Source organism: Puntigrus tetrazona, chromosome 11 (genome assembly GCF_018831695.1).
Source record: "Puntigrus tetrazona isolate hp1 chromosome 11, ASM1883169v1, whole genome shotgun sequence".
NCBI classification, from domain to species: Eukaryota; Metazoa; Chordata; class Actinopteri; order Cypriniformes; family Cyprinidae; genus Puntigrus; species Puntigrus tetrazona.
Window position 1 is genome coordinate 17,642,613 of NC_056709.1, and position 24,970 is coordinate 17,667,582.

At 36.9% G+C, this 24,970-nt stretch overlaps 1 pseudogene; it reads left to right on the top strand.

Annotated features, from left to right (window-relative positions):
- The first annotated feature begins 339 nt into the window (after positions 1 to 339).
- On the top strand, positions 340 to 23,268 carry LOC122354545 (annotated as a pseudogene).
- The last annotated feature ends 1,702 nt before the right edge of the window (positions 23,269 to 24,970 follow it).

Genomic DNA, 24,970 nt, shown 5'->3' on the forward strand with positions numbered 1-24,970 from the left:
ATATATATGTATATATATATATGTGTATATATGTATATATGTGTATATATGTATATATATATATATGTGTATATATGTATATATATATGTGTATATATGTATATATATGTATATATGTATGTATGTGTGTATATATATATATATATACATATACGTATATATACATGTTTGCACGTTCTTAAAAATACGTACAATTTAAAAAAAAATTGTGCTATTGACTAGGCCCATATAGCCTAGTTGGCATTGATTAATTTCAACTTTATTCAAGTTGCTTGTAACACATACATATATACATAATATATATAAATGAGTAAAAACTAGTTATTAATACCTAGCCATCTAACACACGTGCTTTTACTTTGCGCAGTGCCGTATAATATCTAGCTGAAATTTCAAATGTTGAACTAATCCTCTGTTCTTCTATTCCTTCGACTTGTACGCCGTAACTGCGTGAGATCTTATTAACGTGTCATAGACTCTGCTGCAGCTGGCTCGACGGTTGGCTGGAGATCCCTGGCGGTGGATTTTCGTCTTTCTATCGTCCCGGGAAACCCTGAGAAGAAGCCGCAGCGTTTAATGAGCTCCATTCATCTGGACCAGCATGACCGAGGCGATTTTTCCCGTCTTGTAGACTGACGTAACAATATTACAATGAAAGGATGCATTTTCTCGGGGCTTCATGAATGTCTCGGCGCTCGTATAGTCACCAGGGGGCATGCACACGTCAATGCAGCGCGGGAAACATTTTAACATCGTAACATTGTAACGTCGGATCGGGGGAACGTTCGAATGGACGCAGGAGCAGCTCCGCGGCTCTTCATATCGCTGTAGTTTGTGTTACGGGAGGTTCCTGCTGCCCCCATCCATCTCTCCGGCTGTTGTTGTGAATTGATCTAACATGGCGACTGTACCCGTCTATTGCATCTGCAGATTACCTTACGACGTAACCCAGTTTATGATCGAATGCGACGCCTGCAAAGACTGGTTTCACGGCAGGTAACCGCAATATTTCGTTCAACTATTTAAGCGTGGATTTGGATGGAAGCGTTTTGCTCGCGTGCGCGCATTTTGTGTTGCCCCGAAGAGCGAGGGCCGCTTGAAGAAGAAGGCGGAGTTATATTTAGCTGGCTCGGTTGACACATTTTTGTGAACGGTACAAAAAGATTTGCTTAATCGTAAAGCCATTTCGATGTATTTTCCGCGATGCGGGCTCGATCTGCGTGCATCGCACGCTTTGGTCGCGTCTCAGACTGGACGCTGTCGTAGTAGCGAGCCGTGGGTGTCTGCGAACGCGAATGGCTTTTCTTTTACACATTTCGCCTTCCTTTATGCGCCCTATGCGTCCAGATTTCTCTCACATCGGTGCTTTAGGGGGCTTTGAACTGTATAAAAGCTGTCCTCCTCGTCCTTTCCGGCGTCTGCTGGAAGAATAATAGACCGCATCTGAGCCAGACGTTGCAGATTCAGAGCTGCTCTGCACGTTTTTAACATATATGACATCTAGCCGCTATCGTGCACTGTATTCATCGTAATCAAAAGCAGCAAGTTCAGATTTATTGGCCGTCTATTGCAGGAAGCGTCACTGACAGCGGCGTGCATCGAGCAAACGAGTCTGGCTCGATCCAATAATGGAGTCGGATCTGTAGTCTATTATTTTCTGAATTCATCTTGAATTTCCCCCGCTGGTTGTTTTGTTTGCTGAGCGAGAGCGAAACTTGCGCGAGAAAAGGTTTAACGTTATGTTTCTTCCATGTAAACAAAGAACAAGCGTTCCGCTTCACCGACTGATACATTTACGCGCGTTTAATTTTAACCCTTTAATGAGCCGAGTGATTGTTACTCCTCAAACGTTCCGGTCAAGAAACTAACAGCACGGCGCCTATTGTCGTTTAAAGACGTGTGACTGTTTAACGCGCACATTCAGTGTCGCTGTCTGCGGTTAACTGCGTGTTAAAATGTGTAAAAAATGCTGATATTGACGCCGTCGTGTTTGTTTCTGTTGGAGTGACCGAGCTTTACCGCCCTCGGTGATTTTAAACCTCCGTGACCTCTATTAAGAGGGTATGGCACAGATGAGGAGAGAAACCAGTTATAGCTAAGTGTGGCTTAAAAGTGTGCACACGCCGATGTTAACTCGGACAAATTCGTTATTAAGCTGTTTATGACAGCAGTCTTACCAGAGAAATGTTTTTAATCTTTTTAGTAGGTTGTCGCTTTTGCTGTTGCGTTGTAGCCGTTACTTTGACGCTGCAATAGTGTGGTTGAAGCTTTATGATACTAGTTTGTTTTATTTTACTGAGCGCTCTTCAGTGTAACTGCTGTTAGTTTGGTCTTTTTTGTAATTCTTGCTATAGTTTTGAAATAAATAGTTAACTTGCAACATTTAGGTATGTAGCTAACTTAACGTGTTTCATAATTGATTTTCTGTGGAAAATGTAGTAATGTTTATAAGTATTAGATTTACGGTCTTGAGTTTAAACTGGTCACGCTTCTAAAAAAAAATTTTTATATAATATATATAATATTTACTATTACAGTTTTACCTGCTTTGCAGAACTGTAACGTTTAAGTTGCAGCATAGATATACTATCATACGAACTGCGCTGTTTATCACTTCTGGATAGACTGATAGAATCTGCACCCGCAGAAATGGACAGATTTAAATAGAACTGAAACGCCTGTCATTCACAGTCACACACTTCCCCGCCCTTTGAGTGTTTGTTTATTAAATATTTTGGTTAATTTGATGATGATAGGAGCGCATTACACTCAGCTTCATTAAACAAAATTGATGCCTTGTAAATCCGTTGCACAGAATTCAACTGATAAACTCGTCTGTTTTTTTTTTTTAAATTAATTATTTTTTTGGCCTGGCTAATATTTTTGATTATTTGTAAGTTGTTACATTTAAAGTGTCTTCCGGCTGGCTATTTGTAGGAAGGACCTTTTGGATGTAACTTAGGATCAGGTTCCCAGAATTATAGAAACTCTGGAACTTGTTAAAGTTGTTTTTTTGCAGGCCTGAAAAAATGAACTCATGTAGTAAATTAAAAAAATAAATTCTCGTTTGCTTTATACCATATTTCATTGGCTAAATGGGTGTACGCATGTATTTTAGTGCTTGGGTTTAAATGATAAAGAATAAACGTGTTTGCAAGCCATAATTATATCTCCCTCTTTTCAGTAATCTTCAATTCACAAACGGTTTGTAAAAATGCCACAAATTACTGTAAAGCTAATAGAAAATTCCTAGAAATTTATAGGTCAAATAGTGTGGGAACCCACAGCACGTGAACTCAGTAACCTCACTTTTTACCTCACTTTCACGCAGCCATGGGCTCGAAAGCTTAACTACAAGATCACTTTTTGCTTTTAGAAACAACGAACAGATGAGCATCATCACCAAAGATATTAATAAGTACCTCCACTTCCGCAATGTTACGTCCTCTAGTTGTTGCTTGAATTAATTGTACAACAGTTCTAGTATTTATATGCGTTTCATAAATGTTTAATCGGTTCCGAAAGGTTCCTCTGCGACCGGCACGCACTTCCTTCGACAGTGGACGTGTTGATATAATATAATGCGAGCGTACTGGCTGGCGTACAGAAATGAAGAGGCCGTGTGAAACACACCTGAGCGCATGCCGCTGTTTGTGTGGGTGTGTGCTCCTCAGGTGCTAATGAATGACATCATCCCCTTCTTTCACGGGGCAGCATGCCAGCTACAAGTGTGGCGCATCAGATCCTAAATGAGATTTTGTCCCATTAACGGTAATAGGCAGTCTGCGACAGAGCAGCTTTGGCATATTTTACTAGTTGATTTAATAAGTTATAATAACACACTAATTGCACCTGTGTTGAGGTAACAGGTATAATAACCGTATTTGTTCTATGATGTACTTAAGGTGTTGTTGCTGCTTTTGACAAGATGCTTTTTTAGATGTTCCATAACTATTTCCCGAAAGCGGTTTTGAGACTTTCTCTTACTATTGACACTTAACATACAAAATGGCCCCATAAATAAACGTCATCGTGCGCTCTGGTGCGGATCCATTGCAGACAGCTGTCTGACGATTTAAGGTCTATTTTGTCAGCACAATGGGACACGTATTAAATGTAATTTCACAAAGAGAAAGCTGTGTCAGTTTAGTCTTAAAGTAACCTTTCAGTCAAAAAGGAATATAATTTTCATACTTTTTCATATTAATATTCTTTCATCGTTCTCACAAAACCTTCTTTATTGAGAATCCTTCACAGTGTACTTCAGAAGTAATATAGCATATATATATTGTTGTTATAAATTATTTATTTTATTTTATTATAAATTATTTTTGCATGAACATTCTTCAGAAATTCTAATTTTGTCTTATTGGCTGTATTAAAAACTTTTTTTTAATTGTTATTATATTTGACAATACAAGGTTTTCATTTTTTTTACATTTCATTTTAAATGATTTAAATGGATTAAAGCGTTTCCAGTATCATATTTTTATACAAAAAAAATGACTACTATCAAAAAAAAAAAAATTTTTTATGTGGAACACAGAATTACATTTTAAGCGTTTTGAATTACATAATTGTGAATTAATAACAGTACAGTTTTATTTTTGGCTAAACTGCTCCTTTAATTTGAAAAGGGAAGTGGCCTCTTATTGGCAGCATGCAGATGCTCATGATAAGGATTAGTTGAGGAAAGACGGAGAACATCAAGAGTGTATTTCACTGCTAATCCTGATGCACGAGTGGGCGGTTTGACCCTTCACACCCACATGCACTCTTTGTTGTACTAAGACTTGGCTCCTTTCACTTTTGCTATGATTCAAGGGTGCTGACACCACCCACCATCTGAGTGGACAGCATGTGTGATATTCATACGACTGCACGTAGTAATTATACCACACTGGAGGAGAGCCATAATGGACACTCCCAATTCAGCATTTGCTCATGACCCATGAACAGCTCCTCCTAATGGCAGGAATGTGTTATCCGGTTTATTTTATGATAGGGAGAACATTTGCACTGCAGATGGGGTGACAGAATTGCATACAGTGCCTATAAAAGGTTTTGAGCTTCTTGAAGGTTTTTCATGTTTGCTTCGTTTACATCGATTGAATCAAAGTGGATTTAATATTTTGTTCTTTTTATTTTTGCTGCTGATCAGACTGATAGCAATGCAAAACAGATGTGAAACAACCCATAATGTGAAAATCTGAGAAAACGATCATTTCCCTCATCGCTTTCTAATCCTGGAACACAAAATAAGATATTTTTAAGAACGTTGATTTGTTTTAGATTCGATTGTCTCCCGTTGTATTTATTTTAGTTCTTCACAATATGTTCTTGTGTTACACAGAAGAAAGAAAGCCATACAGGTTTATAATCAATCGATCACTTTTATTTATATAGCGCTTTTAACAATACAGATTGTAACAAAGCACTGAACAGTATCGCATATGAGAATAAAGTGATAGTAATGTAATAATGAGATTAAACGCTTAATTTTTTTAATGAAATGCAGAGACAGTCTGTGTAATTAAATCTGTGATAATCGCTAGAAATTAAGCGTCTCCAAAGACAGAATTTTCATTGTTGGCGGACTGTCCCATGACAAGCTAGTGCACTCAGTTGGGTTTTCGAGAAACGCATAGTTAAATGAAGAACACTTGTGTGAAGTCAAGGGCCAGAAAGTGACCACTGACAACTCTGAAGAGACTGCGATACAACAACTGTTGCTTGGGTTCTTCAGCAGCTTAGTGGGATCGCGGTCAAGAGAAAGCCACTGTTAAAAATGTCACATGACATCTCGGGTTGTAATTTTGCCAGAAGGCATGTGGTAGACTCTGAAGCCAGCTGGAAGAAGGTTGAGCTTGTTGGCCATCAGACTAAACGCCATATTTGGCGTATACTGAACACTGTATCATCAGAAATGCACAATCCCCACGGTGCTGGATTATGGACCAGGATGGTTCCCTGGGGCCTTGGACCTCCAAAACCTCAGGACATGTGACCTGAACCTGCCAAACAAAGCAGATCACTAGGGCCTCTCTAAGGGGCAGCCATAGCAGTGGGTAGAGACTTGTCCATACGAGAACGTCCATAATGTTTGGAGAAAGCCATCTGTTAACATTCCCATTCTGAATATTTCATCAGAATTCACGGCTAATTTTGAATGACTATCAGAGGAGCGCGATTCTGTCAAAACCAGATCTTTGAGTATTTATGCAGGCGCAACGTGTTGCAGATTTGTTTTACAGAAACACGTTTAACCAGATTTGATTTGCTGTAACTCAATGCTTAAATGCTATTTATGTTATTTCAGCTGTGTGGGAGTGGATGAAGATGAAGCACCAGATATTGACATCTATCACTGTCCTAACTGTGAAAAGACCCACGGCAAATCCACCTGTAAGTATCTTTCAGTAATTATACTGTGAATGAATTAGGTGTTTACTCAAGTCATGTTTATTGATATAGCGCTTCATGCAATAGGGATTGCTTCAAAAGCAGCTTCAGGGTAATAAACAAGAAAATAGCAGTCAAATCAGACAAAGTAACATTTAAAAAAAAAATGGGGTCGCTGTTCAGCTCAGTTTGTTTATGAAATGTGAATCATTATGAAATGCGTTCAGTTCAGCTATAAGCAGCTCTATAGAAGGAAAAAGTGGCTCAAAAAAAAAAAATTGCTTACATTTATTTCCAAACATAATTGTTTTCCATTACTTGTAATAATTCAGCGAGATTTTCGTTTGCACAAGGAGTCTGCCAGTGCTCCACGCAGAGATCTGATCTCATCATCATCATCCAGTCTGTCTGGAATGACAGGAAGAAACACAACAAACTGGTAGAGATTAAATCCAGAAGAACCGTGGCAGCGTCTCCAAGACACTTCAAGAAACCTAAATACAAAGCTACGTGAAAAACTGTGCACTAATGCGCCTAAAGCAAAAGCTGCTTTGAATGCAAAGAATGGTCTCACCGGATGTCGATTTAATTAGGGATGCATCGAATGAAAATAAAAAAAAAGCTATTTTTGTAAATTAAGCCAAACAATGACGTGATTAAATACAGGCGTGTGCTAATGCAGCGGTGTAAAGGCTTTTAAAAGTGTCAAAGAAAGACGCTGCAATCATTACAAGCACTGACAGTGAGAGGCCGTTTAGCACTTCATCTCATGTCTCTGATGGGAAGAAGAACGGTAGCTGTTGCTGGTTACTGTGTGATGACCGAATTTGCAATGGACCGAATCGACAAATTAGTAAATAAAATGTAAAGCGTTTTTTTTTTATGCGCGGATAGCTTATTCCAACTCGCTGCAGGAACCCTGCTTGTTGGCCAGGTTCAAAGTCCAAATCTGCGTGAAAATATTGTTCCTAGTCGGCTGAAAGGTAACATATCCATGCATTTTTAAAATAAAATAAGAAATTTAAGACAATAGTAATTATCATAATAATTGCAACAGCTCTATTAATACATTTATTATCTTCTAATATTTTAATTATTCTCTTCTGCTCAACAAGGCTGCATTTATTTGTACAAAAACAAATACATCCCTGTTTCAAGAAAGGGTCTCAAATATGGCCTAAAATATATAATATTTATTTAATTTAAACTTATAAATTTTAAGTTAAAAATTGCTTTGTTGGTATAGTTATATGTATATTTAAGAAAATGTTTTTTTGTTTTTTGTTTTAAAGCTAGGCAAAACCGTAAAAAGCACATTTTGGCTATTTAATTTATGCATTTGTGAAATAAATGTTTTCGGTGCATCCCAAGATTTAAAATTAAAATTTAGTTAATAGAAGTTTAATGATAAAGAAAAAATGTTTATGACACTCTAATTGTACAGTCTTTTTATACACATGCCTAAAAAATAAGTACAGTAATACTTTTGCTGCTATTGAGGTGGGTAGGTTATGGGTAGGTTTAAGGGTAGGTTAAGGTGTAATGAATGGGTCAGTGTGTAGTTATAAATGTAAGTGCAGAAATGTATTACAGATAGGTATTATTTCTATAATAAACATGTAAAAACATGTATGAAGTGCATTGTACCAAATTATTAATTTAAATGTATACAATGTAGTTAAAGCCACCTAGTATAAAGTGACCAAACTTTTAAAAGTACTGCAGCTTTGCAGGTAGATTACTTGAAGTGTCTTGGAGACGTAGCCCCAGTTCTTCTGGATTTAGTCTTTTTATTAACAGCAAAATTAATGTTTGGAAAAAAACAATACAAAAAGATATAAATAACTTAAAACAAATTTTATCTGGTGAAAATACTAGTATAATAATTTAATCCACCACTGTATACACACACACACATATTGATAACATTTTTCTTGATGAGCAAATCAGTATATTAGAATGATTTCTGAAGGATCACGTGACACTGAAAGCTGGAGAGTTACATATCTCATGCTAAAATAAACTAAAATACTTTGGTATTTCAAGAATACATTTTAAGATATAAACATTTATAATAAATAACATTCTGTAATGTTAGTGTTCTATGTATATTCTTTGTTTAGATGTCATTTAATTAATATTTTAATCAATCATCATGTGCCGTAGTATAATTTTGTAAAAACAAAATATGAGGGTCTTTATTAGTTTTATCAATTCAACACTTCCAAACAAGTTTAGGAAAAGTGCTATATTATATGATTATATATTATATTATTTATGAAAAGAATTCACATTAAAATACATAGTTTTGCGTGACAAATGACAAATGTTTAAATTACTATTTTAATGTTTAAAATGTCTTACCTTTTGTACTTGTCTACTTGGCTTCTGCAGGCTGCATAGGTTTTCAATGAAAAAAATATTGTTTTCATAGTGTGTGATTTTAATTTGGTTGGATTTATCTGTTTACCATTTCAACAGTGAAAAGAAAAAGAGCTGGAATAAGCATGACACGGGCAAAGTGGAGACGTCAGACCGGTTCAAAATGGCAGTCAGGTGTTCATTAAAGAGCTGCGCAGCAGGACATTCCCCAGGTATAGTACACCTGTGTCCAGGCACCCAGCCCTGCGTGAGGAATTTAAAGGGCCAGTGCCCTGATAATGTCCAAGCTCTTCAGTTCCTTCAGTGTCCAGTAGATGGCGCTCCACGATCAGCTTTGCTCAGGCTCTGAACTTTTCCACCAGACATGCAAACTGATGAAGATTCCAGTATGATGTCTTGGAGAAATCGCGTAGGTGACTGTAGGTAACATGCTGACGCTCTGTTTTCCACTGCAGTTCAGAAGATGTGGTGGTCAAGCTGTCTGGAAGTCAGATGACGCTGGACTACCTTGAGGAGAACGGATTCAATGAGCCGATTCTCATCCAGAAGAAAGATGGGCTGGGGATGGCTATGCCTGCACCCACGTTCTACGTCAGTGATGTGGAAAACTATGTTGGTAAGCGTTTTATGGAAGTATAATAAAACCAATGGTCCAGTGGTTTTTGATGATCGGTATGAAAGTATATCTGTAAGTGCAATGTGTTGTTCTGATTGATTTCTTTTTTTTTTTATTCAAAGGACCTGATGTTCTTGTGGATGTTGTCGATGTTACCAAACAGACAAACAGCAAGATGAAGTTAAAAGAATTTGTTGATTATTACTACAGCACAAACAGAAAGAAAGTATTAAATGTGATCAACCTAGAGTTTTCAGACGCAAGGTAAGCAGTCCTTACTGATATGAAGATAGCAACATTTTACAAATCTATGCAAATTTTCATAAAGCAAACTCTTTTATTTATTTCAAAAGTCATTATTAATATATAAATATAAGCTCATTAAAAGGCATTAAGCCTTTATTTCTTAATTAAACATTGCTTCAGTTTTTTCCGCTGTCAAACAATTAATAGTGATTCATGTTAAATAAATGTTTTTGTTTACATAATATGTGTTTGTGTGTGTGTGTGATGTGCAGATTTATTTAAAAAATTTAAATACACATGCATTTATAGATTTAAGAAAAATTTTATATTTGTATATAAATATATTCATATATAATGAAAAGTATATAAATACAAATATCCACATGTAAATACAAGCATATATTTTTAAAACATACACTATATGAGTGTGTATTTATATATATATATATATATATATATATATATATAATATATATATATATATATATATATATATAAAATAAATCTATACAGTACACACATATATTATGTAAACAAAACCTTTTATTTTGGATGCGATTAATCATGATTAATTGTTTGAAAGCACTTTTAGTAAGTAATAATGAAAATATGCAAATGTTCACATTTTACAGCAAGACAACAAAACAACATTATTAAATACAATACACAATGTGGATGTGAGTATATTAATGGGTGTCATTAATTTTGTTTGGCAACTTTTGGAATATTTACTATTCTTCTTCTTATATCTCTAGAATGGCCAATATTGTTGAGAGTCCGCAGATAGTTCGCAAGTTATCCTGGGTGGAAAATTACTGGCCTGACGACGCATTGTTGGGGAAGCCCAAGGTGTCCAAATATTGTCTCATATGTGTGAAAGACAGCTACACAGACTTTCACATTGAGTGCGGAGGTGCCTCCGTGTGGTATCACGTACTTAAGGTGACTTATGCATGCTATATCTAAATGCATCTTATTGCTAAAATTAAGTTTTTAAAATTTGTATTCATTACTTTTTGCTATTCTTAACGTTGTTGTATTTTTAAGTGATTTTAAAGTATGTCATTTATTGATTGATGAGTTCATCGGTTAACAAAAGTCGCAATTTGTTGAGTAACTCATTTATATTGCAGTCAATAATTAACTGGCCAATTTAGGTAATGACATTGACTTTATTACATTGTTCTCTTAATTGCTTGATTTCGATTGACCAAGCACTGTATTATACCACTGAATACTGCTGCATAGTGGATGTTGAACTTTGTATTTCATCTGTGTTGTAAAGGGAGAGAAAATCTTCTTTCTTATCAAGCCCACTTCTGCCAACCTTTCTCTATACGAGCGCTGGAGGTCCTCCTCCAACCACAGCGAGATGTTTTTTGCTGACCAAGTGGACAAGTGTTACAAGTGCACACTGAAACAAGGGCAAACTCTTTTCATTCCATCAGGTGAGACTATTTTTAATTTAATTTTTACTTTGGCTTGATGAAGTCGTCGGATAACATCATTGCCTTGTTTTTATTTCATGGCAGGTTGGATTAATGCAATACTGACCCCTGTAGACTGCTTAGCCTTCTCTGGGCATTTTGTTCACAGTCTGAGTGTGGAGATGCAAATGAGGTCAGTGATCAGCTCAAGATACTGCATCAAAGTGAGAGAAATGTTGCATTTAATGCATTGTCAAATTAGCAGTATCTAGGTTTTGGAACTGTATGGTATTAAAGTTGTTTTAACTTTGCATAAATATATATATAGAACTGTACTGTGGGGTGGATGCATACTGTAATTATTATTTGGAAGTATAAATGCCTAATGTTTGCCATTTTAAAGTTATTCCATGCAGTTTGCCATGCAAATGACAACTGGTGGACGGTGATGCAATTGAAGCGCTTAAGCATCAGACCTTCCCTGTTCTATTCTTGGCACTTCCAAGCCTCTGTAGCAAGAGGGAAAAAAAAGAGGGGAAGTCAAGAGCATATGCTTTTGCCTTCTGAAGTGCATTTTTTTTTTTACATGTGCAAGACCACGATTTCCTCTCAAGGCACACTTTTCAGTAATCCTCTCTTTGCTTCTCCACTCAGGGCATATGAGGTGGAAAAAAGACTCAAAGTTGCCAGCCTCACTCCATTTCCAAACTTTGAAACAGCATGTTGGTATGTGGGAAAATACTACCTGGAGCGGTTTAAAGGTGAGCAATTAATATAAAGTATTACAAATAGATGTAAAAAAAAAAATTGGTTTTGTTATTTCACTAAATTCAGAAAGTGCAAAGTGTCAGCTTCACGGCAACCATTTACGCTATTGCAAACTTAAATCATTCACAGCAAAGCTCCCATGTGTGACTCCCCTGAAGTGGCTTCAAAGGCTTTGCTTTCAAAAATTGCCTTTCCATCCTGCACAGCCCAAGATTTATCCATAATAGTGAACTTTGGGACTGGAAATAAAAAGATCTAATGTCGTAAGGTAGACTCAAATGGCTTCCTTCTCCCTCGCTTCGTGCGTGATCCTGGAAGGGGTCTGCTGAGCAGATGAGGAGGGTCTGGATAGCGGCATATTATTGCAGTCATTAGATCGGTGCATCGTGGAGTTCACAGATGATTAGCTTCAAAAGGCAGAATCACTTGCTCCATTACAACCTGGTGTTTAAACTCCCCTCATCTGGCCTTGGACTGCGTGTTTATATTTCCACCATTTTACCCCGTCACGTTACTTAATTTTGCCAGATTGCTGTAGAGCACACATTGCAAAAAAGGGCCGCAGTTGGTCTCCGAGCTATCTAATGTTCAGAGGGAGGAATCGGCTTTCAAGGTCATCTTTTCAAGGGTTCAACTCTCGTGTGTGACTTCAGGTAGAGGGAAAAAAAAGTCCTTGGCCCCTGTCCCAGAAGGCCTACTGGGCCACTGCCAGCTCTATTGCTTCCCTTCTCATTTCACTGTTTCAGCTTTCACTTTATGTTCATGTTATTAATTTAAATGCAGTGTGGAATATATTTCCTGTAGTGGCTGTGTATCCAGTCCAATGTAATCAGTGTTGAGGCCGGTGCTCCAAAAGGCGCATGACTGTGTTTGGGCCGCTCTGGATTGAAGTAATCAGTTTGATATATGAATGGCCTTTGTTATTGAACAGTAATGGGTTCGGTTGAAAATGTAGTCCACTTTTATTTCTGGTGTAATGTTTCCCCACTTCTTTCAGTGAGTTTCATGCTTTGAGCGTTTCTGACAGGGCGACCACAGTATTATGCATTGCTGCTAATGATTTAAGGAAAGTTTGGCCTTTTAGCAATTTGCGTATTTAGAAAACAGCCCTTACTATGTTACTTATACGCAGCGTTTGAATCCAGATGACAATAATGGAGTGATGCAAAATTTCCTGATCATTTTGCAGGTTTACATAAGGCAAACAAACAGCCACCTCCTTACTTGGTACACGGTGCCAAAATTGTCAATGGAGCATTTAGATCGTGGACTAAAAAACAGGTATATCTTGCTACAAAAAAGTATTTTTGATATTCTCTATTAGGTTTAAATAATGTAACTTGACCGTGACTCTTGCTTTTGTCTTTTTCCAAAGGCTCTTTTAGAACATGAGGACGAGCTTCCAGAAAACATGAAGCCAGCACAGCTCATTAAAGACCTTGCCAAAGAGATTCGGATTTCAGAGGTGAGACGTTGCAAAGTCGAAGGAGACTTGTCTTTACTCTCATTTATTCAGATATGATCTTGATTTTTATTACGTAGAATGTTTTTGTACGTGTTCAGACAGCTATTGTCAGAATCACTAATGGCTGACAACTTCTCCACTATGTCTGTGACTCAGAACGCAACAAAAGCCATAAAGAATGAACCCAGCAACTCGAAGCCCCCAGCGGAGGAACCCCGTCTGCTCCGTCAGAACCGGAAGAGCCCATGTCCCCTGCCCACATCTCCACCCCTCCAAGAGATAAGCCAGCCAGGAAGAAAGCCACAAAGCCACCCAAAATGCCCAAGGCGCCCAAACCACCGAAGGAACCCAAAATAAAAGAAGGTGGCAAAAAGAAAGCGAAGAAAGCAAAAGAAAGTATTTTACCTGAGAAAAAGCCCTCCAGTCTGGCAGCTCTTGAATCCCATGCAAAGGACATCCTCAACAAGATGGACCAGCCCAAAAAAGTAAAGTTTTTCAGCCTTAAGATATTCAATATATATTTATTTACTTAAAAGGGTGTATTTTGACAAAATGATGGTAACACTATGCAATAAAGTTCATTAGTTAACATGAACTAAGAATACTTCTACAACATTTATTAAAATGAGTTAGTCCTAATTTCGGCATTTGTTAATGCATTATTAAAATAAGACTAGTTCATGTTTTGGTTAATGGACTGTAAACTAACTATGAACAATTGTATTTTTATTAACTAATGTTAACAAAGATAAATAAATACTTTAATAAATGTATTGTTTGTTTATGTTAGTTAACAAACGAAACCTTATTGTAAAGCGTTACTAAAATATTTAATGCAGTAACCTAAAATATCTCATTAAAATGTTATTAGCATTATTTGATCACAGTAAAAAAAGTGAAATTGTAAAACAGATTTGCAATTTAAAATAACAGTTTTATATTTTATAGTTGATCCTATCATTACTCAAATCTTCAAAGTCAAATTATCTTTAAAAAATCTTTCTAATATGCTAATTTAGTGCTCAAGAAACATTTCTTCTTATACATTTTGAAAGCTATGATATATTTTTAGGATTCTTCTATGAATAGGAAGTTCAAAAGCAATAAAAAATGTTTTTTTAAAGTATAAATCATTTGTAACATAAAGAAATTACTCAAATAAACTGAACATGAACAATATATAATAATGCTGCGCTTGCAGAATCATTGTGAATATATGGTAAATATATCCCCCACTTTAGAACCATCGTTATGCAATTTAATCCATTATTAATGTCCAACTTTTCTTGTCTCTCACATTACGCAGCTGGTAAAGACTGGGATGAGTATTATGGAGAGGGAAACGAGTAAACCGAACGACGTTGATAAGTTTAAAATGATTCGAGAGCATAATAAGAACAAGACTGAGGCCAAATGGAAATATAAGGTAGGTTTGTTAGGATTACAACGTAAGGAAACAACTGTGATGAATAAGTCTGGGTCGTGGTGTAACACAAGCGTAATGATTTCCTCCACTGCAACATAGATCAGCGCTAGAGCGAAGCTTTGAAAATCCATGCAAATGATATCAAACCCCGACAAGTTGAAAAGTAGCACAGAGGGCTTTGGGATCATCCAGAAGTGATTTACACGTTTCAGATCAAAGCAATCAGCAGAAATAACTCTGCGGCTCACTCACTCTCTCTGTTCTTGGCTCATCAAATCAGCAGAACCCTTTACCCAGGCTCAGAGTTTATCTAATGCTATAATGCTATGTCATATCCCCGACATGCCAGCTAAGTATTTACATATGCCTTCCTTTCTGCTCTAAAAATGAGCGTGTTGTGTCATTACTGTTGGATAACATGGGATGGCTTTTGTAGGAAAAGCTTAATTCTGGTGAACGGAAGGCATTACAGGGCTTTCGTTCAAGGAGGAAAATTCAATGCCAGACAGCCCAGGAATGTTTGTAGTCGCTCCAAGTCTCCTGATCCGAGTGCTCCTTTGCCGCTTGCCAAACATTTGCAGATGGAGAGGAGTCTCTGCTAGATAGTCTTCAAGGTCATCAGCCGCAATGGCTTCAGTCTTTGACGCCTGATCACAATGGACGTGGCTGACAAATAGAGGCTGACAGAGAAGACCTGTGAAATGTGTGAGACGGGAAGAGTTTCAAAAGCACTGATTGTTGCTTGGTGTTTCTTTTCATCTTTAGAATAGCAAACCCGATTCGTTATTGAAAATGGAAGAAGAGCACAAATTTGACAAAAGTCTACTCAGCCATAAAGACAATAAATTTGCATTTTCATTGTCGAATAAGAAGCTGTTGGGGTAAGTGCCGTTGTATTTAAATTTATTTCTGACGTTTCATGCATTTATTGATTTAAAAATTGATACGTTTTACTAATAATTTAGAAATATTTCAGTTCGGTTGACAGCCCTAATTTTGAGCAATTCTGACAATCCAAACTAATGTTCTTTTCCATCATCTGGCTTTCTCAGATCAAAGATGCTCAAGACCCAGACCAATTCAGTGTTTTTGGCTCAATACAGAACATTAAGGAAGAAAAACCAAGCCTGTGAGAGACGAGTATGAGTATGTCTCTGATGAGGGGGAGCTTAAGATCGACGAATTCCCAATCAGGAGGAAAAAGAACGCAGTCAAGAGAGACTTTTCCTGTAAGGTTTCATGATATGCGATCTGGGCCAGGTGATTTTTCTGATTAAATAAAACATCATTTAAGAGCAAAAATGATTATAGGCTTTATAATCAGGCCCAGATGGAATCTGCAGACTTCTGTTGAATTTTTAACACTGATTTTACAGAAATGAGTGTTAAAAAGAGTGGATAATACTGTCGCCTTATTGGTATTTGAAAGTAGTCAAAGTAACACAAAGGGACAGAGCAAGAGCCCAAAATTAATCTACGAGTAAATTAAGTAAAATTTTGCTGCTCGTGAATCATTCTTAGAGCAATTCAGTTTTTATTATTGGAATAATATATTAAAAGTTTCATCGCTTTTTGAGAATATTTTGTCCCGAATTATTTTATTTATTTTTCTTGCATTTATTTTTCCTAGTAGACAATACAGGCTATTACCACATATAGAAAAAAATCTCAAACCTTAGGTGCTAAATTTCAAGTCAAAGTTGCAATTACTGTCCTGTGCATTTAATTTAATGACATTTTTTGCTTGCATTAATTTTGCTTGATGAGGAATGTAGCTATTCAGATTATGTGGAAATCTGCCACGATTCCGTGTTGACCTGCCTATAAGAGATACCTTTGTCTTTTAACTTTCATCTCATGCTATGTGAGAATAATGCTGAACATCTGATGTTATTTACAGTTTTATCAAACATCAAAGAACCCATTCAGCCAGCGAAAAAGCCAAAGCTACAACAGTCGGACATGAAGGTGAGCACAAACTCTATTTAGATAGCTGCTCTATTGTTATTTAACAGAGCATCAATAATAATTCTCTTTAATCAGACAGTGGTAATAACATTAAAAGGCTGATTGACAGTAAACAGGAAGAAATTAGAACAAAATCTCAGATCTCCGATCTTTATTTCGTGAAGTAGCTGATTAATTCCTTCTGGATGCATTTAAAACATCGTAGCGGTGATGTTCTCGAGCTTGTAATAATTCACCCATTATGTTCTGACTTAAACCAACATACGGCACAAATCAAAGAGAGCAAGCTGCAAGACAGAGCCAAATATCACCTCAAAACTGATGAAGGAAATAGCTGTGGACTGAATCAAATGAGAGTGAGAAAGTTAATCACGACAGAGGCCCACAGGCAAACTATTTTAGGGGTTACAGGAGGTTACAGGATATACCAATAAAAACCCACAAACCTAACGAAAATCGTGTCTACTTTTGATCATTTCTATGCAAGTATGTGTGCTTAGGTCGGGGGATATTAGAATGTATTTTGCTAAAGCACAAAATTCACCAGCTTCTGTGAAATATAGTGTGCTTATACTTTTTTTTTTTTTCAGAGTCCAGATTCATCAGATGAGGAATCTCTCCACATAGACACAGAGGCCAAGACAGAGGTCAAAGGTCGCAACTCCAAGGTCTCTAAGAATAAAGGCGGCAGTTCAGCTGGGATTCTGGATCTCCTGCAGGCCAGCAAACAAGTGGGCGGCATTGACTACAGCAACAACAGGTACACACATGACCGTTTTCCATATGTGTGTGAAAGGCTTTTATTAATGAAGCTTAATAGCTTTTATAACACTTTTTATCGTTATTTTAGATTTGCTTTGGTTTTTTGCAGCAGAACTTAAAAGAGTGCCACTTGTGCAAATTTTAGCTCGGTATCATAATTGTAAACTGTTTCTCTTAGTACAACATTGCCTTCAATATTACGTTTCATAATCGATAGCTTCAGTGATTGTGTAGATTTTGTGCTATAAAGTGTTTAGTCTGTATATTTATTGATTCAATTCATTTAAGCTATATTTTTGAAATGTTTTAAATGCATATTCAGACAGACAGTTTTTGTCCTTACGCTGCATCCAGAAGTGTTTGCTTTAAGTTAAAACTGTTAAAAAAAATTAATGGCATTCAGTTTCATGCCGTTTTGCTCTAAAAACACAAGAATGTGTCTTGCGTGAAAAATAATGACTAGTATCTCATGTGCATGACCCTAAACTAGTGTTTAATTGTACAAGGCTTCTAGTTGTTTAGATAATCTATAGACTAGTCAGTTTTGCACATCCTTAGTTGACGTATTTTCATGATTCACGTGGTATGTTTTGCACATCACACACGCTAATGTGACAGAGTATGGATGTGTTTGGTCTTTGGCAGAGGGCCATGGGGAACATACAGTTTATGATGAAGCATGTTCCTGACGTTAAAAAAAAACGAAACACGTCATATTTGTTAGTTCTTAAACTTCACGCTGATTGTAAACACATCGGGCACAGGCGTTTCTTCATCTGTCGAACGATGGCGAAAGTAATCGTTTGCACGGTTCTTTATAAGCGGTTTACATGTGCTGGCATTATTTGTTTAATCCCACTGCACTATTAATTTGTCAAATACTGCAAAAGCCTCAGGCCATTCCTCTTCATTTTACTGTTTGCTGTTTTGGGCACATTTTTGATGGTCTATTTCCACTGCGCTGAAAGCTGCAAATCAGCTCGACACAAAATGAGAACGAAAACATGGCTAAAATATGTTAATTTCTCAAATTATTTTTTTGTGCTTTTAAACCTGACATATGACTGCAGGATTGTGGGGAGGAAATGCCTCCAGTCAGTTGCGACCACATTAAACGAGCTTTTGACTCATTGTTCCACTTCACTGGTTAATCACTTAATAGGTGGTAATCTGCACAGGCTAAATCTGTATTTTCTGCTGGTTACCTCGAGCTCAAAAGCAGATGTGGACACAATAGTCTTCTCAGTTCACACGGCAGAATCATCTTCTGACACGAAAAGATTGACGGTACGTGAAGAGATTTATATGATGATTAGCAGGAAATGAACGTTTAGTGACAGGTAAGTTAGACAAGCAAAAGCGAGAGGTGCAGATTGGTGGTTTATTAGTTTAGCGGATGTGATTGTACAAGAACAAGTAAGTTCTGGCTTGTGTTTTCAGATTTGGTTGAATGACGGTTCAGTATAAATGGGAGTAGAGACATTATAGATAATGCTGACATCCCTTGTGTTGAATCTTAACTTGGATTTTCATGTTAGCGTGCCAGGCCCACCCATTAAATATAATTACCAACGAAGCGGTTGCTTTAGATTTAAGTCCAGGCAACAGTGCTGTAACTCAGCTGCAGTGGAAATGACATCAGACATTTTATGGCGGTTTAAAGGTGATGTGTGTAATGTGTTGAATTTTAAAATATTATACTATAATGCATATTATCATGGGTTTAATTCCCAGGGAAAGCAAGCTGAGAAAATGTAAAACTGTAACTCGAATGCAATGTAAGTCGCTAAATGCATAAATATAAATGTAAAATGTACACATTATATATATATATAGTATTATTAATAGTATAGTATAGTATTATTAATGTTTTTAATTAGCTTTTATATTTTCACTTTTTGTTTCAGTTAAGTTTGAGCAGTTTTATGTGTTTTTGTTATTACTTCAACTTAACTTTATTTTTGGTAGTTCCCAAGGCAACATTTCAAATTTTTATTTAACTTTATTTATATCAAGATGCAAACATAAATGTAATAATGCAAAAGTAAAAATAAACATATAAATAATAAAATGTAATAAAAAAAAACATTTGTATGATTATTAAGTGATTGAAGACATTTAAACGAACTACAGCGAAACAATGCTAGAAAACAGTACTGATTTATTAACTGTAATTGTAACTTTAATTGTAAATAAATGCATTTTGAAGCCAACAGTGTCTGCTTGGGACAATTTGTCTGGGAAATCACTCAAGCTAGTTGTGCAGAAATTACACACTTCACCTTTAAGTGTCCATCTCCAACCTCTTTGCTTACCATCACCCGACTCACCACCTAAAATTCAAACGCTTCTCATTGCCACTGACACTGGAGTAATGTACGTGTGTGTTGTGTATTTCTCATTGATGGACTTACAGTCAGCCACCTGCATCCCCAGCACACAGGAGGCCATCCAGGGCATGTTGTCCATGGCCAACCTGCCATCAGACTCTTGTCTGCAAACGTCCTGGAGCAATAGCCAAGCGAAGAACAACTCGCACAGCAGCACAGCCAGCAAGAAGCAGAGCGGCGTGGCCGGAGCGGGGGGTAACAGCAAGAGACCGGCCAAACGCTTGCCCAAGAAGACGCAAAAGAGCAGCAGCGTGGACAGCTTGGACATGTTCGATGACGACCAGGACCACCTAGAAGCTTGCTTTAAGGACTCGATTACGGTAAGTGCTTAAAACGGTTCGCTTTTACTGTGCTTGAAGCAACAGTTAACGCAAAGTTGACTTGCTTTCTTCTGAGGAACCCCGACATTATTTAAAAAAAAATGTCTCAGTGTTTTTGTTGTCCATACAATTAAGTTGGACCCCAACATTCAGAAGAAATAAAGGTTTGGAATGACAAGAGGGTGAGTAAATGATGACATTTTAATTTTTGGCTGAACTATCCCTTTAAGAACTCATTTGGAGAACAGATTGCAATTCTCTCACCTTCATCTTGGATAGCTTGTTTGCACTATTATCAAGACCAATTAGTTCCTCTGAGACAATTTGTCAAGGATGTTTTATGATGACATGGAATTGCCCAGGTGCCCTCAGAGCAAAGCCAAACAGTGTAAATCTGTTCTATCAGTGTTCTGATTACAGTTTGATTTTGACTTAAGGGTTCTCATTCACGGAAAAGTGACAGGCGTGTTTACTCTCAGCTAAAACTTTTCAGTCTCCCCCTTCTGAGTGGTCTCTTTTATAGCTTTTTGTGAACCCATTCCAAGAACAGCAAGACCATTAGTAGCCTGTTAATAATCCATTAGCATGAGTTTTAAACTGTTGTTTTAAATGCTTTTTGATCTGATACCCTAATTAGTCATTACTAGCACGCACATTCCCGTTCGGACTCACACTAAGAGAGAGAGTTTTATCAAACACACAGGCATTCCTCCTTTCTGTAAACATTTTTTTGTCTTGATAATTTAATTGTTGGAAATTGCGTGTTCCTGAGTAGTTGAGTTCAAAGAAGCTAGGTGCATGCAGGCCAAGGCAGGGCAAGGAACAGCTGCCGTGCATCTGTGTCACGCTAACATCCTGTCCAATGAGAAAATACTTAGCACTGTAGTTTATGGAGTGCAAAAACAGACTGCTTTCTAATGTAAAGATATATGTTAAGAAACGAACGTGCTTGACAGTGAACATTTACATTGCTTTCCCTAGCAACTCTAAACCATACATACGATGCTTCAAAAGAGAAGATGTTCTTAAAAGAATGAATATGGTAGCAACTGTAGAATTAGGGAACTTTTGCTTTTTGTAACCTTGCAGTTTTGTTTGCTTATAAAAATAATACTGTTAAACTATTGAAGTATTGTTGTTGTTATGATTATTTCAAATGTTAATTATGTATAGCCTTGGATGCTGATCTGGCGTTAAATGAAAAATACATGTTTTGGTTTGTTTGTTTGTTTTTCCAGTTTATCCATCTCTGGAATCTGAGGAGGACAGTCCCATTTTCAAATCAAGATCGAAAAAAAGGAAAAATACAGACGACACTCCATATAGTCCAACAGGTAGTGCAAAGTTTACAGTTTCAGTTGGGAATCTGACTGTAATGTAAACTGAAACACATGTGATTGTATTCGTACTGTCGCAGCACGAGTTGGGCCCACTGTACCACGACAGGAGAGACCAGCTCGGGAGGGGGCACGTGTGGCGTCCATAGAGACAGGATTGGCAGCTGCGGCCGCTAAACTGTCTCATCAGGTTAATACTTTATTACATTAAGCATTTTATTATGTTTTTTTAAATGAAGTCAATTCTAGGGCTGCTGCACTGTGTTCATTTCATGCATGTAGCTCATAATCCACAGTTTTCAGTGTCTTTAAGCAGCTCTGTTTAAGTTCTGAGACTGCACTACGACTGCTTTGAGTTTGGCTCGCTTATAAGTATTTGGGATATATGTCAACCATCTTCTCAAGGTTGTAATAAAAAGTGTTTATACACTTGCTGTTATCAGCAAATGAGAAGCTTTGGTGTTCCGCCAAAATAAAAGGCGGATTGGATTAAAATGCGATAGTGACAAATATGACCGATAGTATTAGTATTGTAATTTTACAGTTGTGTGATTTAAATAAAATTATTACATTTTATTAAATACTTTATTACAATGAAATATTACAGTAGTATTCATTTTGGCCAAACCTAATCCAGTTAAAACTGCAATCGCCCGCTTTTGTCAGAGAAATTGTTTCGCACTTCCCCTCAAAAGCCATAGTAAATACTGTGTAAAACAATTCATTTAATTACAGTGTTGCATTTGAAATCATTGCATTGCACCGTGCCTTTAATTTATAGTCCAGATGCCTGAGACCACATGAACGTTTTTATCCAGGATATACAGTTTGTATAATTAATAATGAAATGTATGATGTATGTGAAAATAAGAAATATTTAACACCTTGCATTGTTTATGGTCACTAATTTGTGGCACTGACCATGTGAACTCCTTTGTGTCTTAAAGCACAAGATTTAGGCACATTTTCAAATCATGCTGGAGAACATGATTTTCAGGTTTTACACACTTGTGGAGTTCATGCAGCATGATTAATACCAAGAACTTCAGAATCCTTTCTAATAGCTTCCATTTATTTGAACAGAAACATCTGTAAGACTGATTTAGCTAGAAGACCCTATTAACTAGTTCTTGCTACAGGAGGAGCAGAAGATCAAGAAGAAGAAAAAAGAGTACCAAAAAAGAAGCCCGTGGCTGTAGAGGAGCCTCACAAACTCTCTCAGGACAGCAGCTCTCCAGAACCCACCCCGGACTCTGAGACAAACCTGGCGACCATGAGTACAGCACTGAACGAGCAAGACCCCCTCGGCAGCTCGCAAACCCATGGCCCCCGGAGTCTTCCTCAGCCAGAGACGGCCTTCATCATCATCGCCATCTCAGAACACCTCATCTGTCCCGCCAGCAAAAGTCGAACGTGGGAACTCTCGACGGACGCCAAAGGTGATGAGTATTGATTCATGCTTAAAGGTTTGTTTATGCTGCACTGGCCGATATGAGAGTTGCAATTTTGGGATCTTTAATAATCTATTGACACAGCTGCGACTTAATAATGTATCGGCGTGATCAGAGAGTTGCAAAGTTGTTGTTGCATATGCTAACCATTTTGATTTGTTTCGCCCACAGCCAAGCGGCTAAAGAAAGGAATGGCGACAGCCAAACAGAGACTTGGAAAAATCTTAAAGATTCATCGCAACGGCAAGCTTTTGCTGTAACACGGACAACCGGGCGACTCAGACTTCCTCCTGATGTTTATGGACCCGTGGACCCGATCCTCCTCCCTCCTCCCCTCCCCACTTGAGCCGGGACGAGCGCTAGGACTGAAACGGACGGGGCGCGTGAACAGGATCCCAAAAGTTTTCAATTTCTAAGAAGAACATAGCTCAGATAGGTTTTTGCCTCTTCTTTTACTTTATAACTTTCAGATATTAAAAATGTACAGAATACCTGCTATTAATATTTTGTAAGAAGAATTTGTCTTGTTTTACTACGGCTATCAGTTTATCAGGGGTTGCTAATATATTATAAGATACAGTACATAGCAGTCATTCCAAGTTAAAGAAAGTATCCCTTGCATGTATTCCAGTTGCATGCATTTTTTTTATTTTGATGAGGGGAAAGGGTTGGTGGAAGGTTGCAAACAAGAAATTCATTTTGCTTTTTGGATGTGGCTTATCATTGTCTTTTTTTCTTTTTTCAACAAGTATTACTGAAGACATGACGATTTTCACAGTAACTGGTGGACTATTTTAATATTCCCATTTGGAATCTACTCTCCCTTAATCCTTAAGCAAAAAGCATTTTTATACGCGATTACCTACGCGGAACAACTGAGAAAAAAAAAGTACTTTTTCTGTTTGCTAAGCACTATCACAAAATGATATTTATTAACCTAATATAATTGTACATGTCATAGGTAGTTCAAGCCCTAAGGCACTTACAAAACTTCAGTGAAGCACAAATATGAACTCATATTTTTTTGTAACATTGTATATCTTCACAGCTATTATAAAATGATATACATTTTATTTCTGTTCTTTCCTATAAATATAGGAAATTTTTTCGTTGGGGAACTGTCGGTGCATATTTTGACTAAAATCAGAAAATATGCATACATATCAATATCAAACCATATTTTCTAAATTACATGGTTGAAATATCTTATTTTCCCTGGTCGGTTTAGCAAATCATTGTATTACATGAAATTAAATGAATAGTTAGCACGTTTTTTTTTAAATGTTATTTATATATTTTTGTTTTTAGACATTGATACTACAATCAGTTTTATGTCATACTGTTTTTTTTTTTAATTGTTTGACAACGTAGCTCTTATTTTGGTTACAAAACACTCGCCAAAAACAAGGAAACACTACATGAATGGGATCTCTAGCACTGATGATAAGCCTCATCCATGACATTTCACTACATGGGGATACTTTCTCTCTTCTGTTTGTTTCACAGGCAGCACCAGTTACCCTAGAATGAAATATGCATTTATATTGCTTCACAGTACAGTATGTAGAATGTAGCCTGTATATAGCTTTTTAAATGACTACTTTTTGTATCCTTTTTTTCCTCAATACTTCATTATACATTTTTACTAGTTTTTGCTAATTACAGACAAAAATATATATAAAGATATAGAAATAGTCATTACCGTTGAAATTGTTTTATTAGATACACACATAGCTGAACTTTTTTAACCATTGTTTTGTTTTCATTTCATTCTGTTACATTAGATAAAAGGTGTTGCCTGGAGAACAAAATAAACAGTGTAACATTTATTCTCATATGGCCTTACATGCAGAAAACCACGAGTATTATGATTCATTTATTATGGGGGAGAAGGAAAAAAAAAAAAAAAAAAATCAACGCGTTTCTCTGACCAGCCTGACATTTGAGCTAAAATACCCTGATGGATTTTAAAGTTATTTTACTAGCACCTTGTGAAGAGTGTTTTCTGTG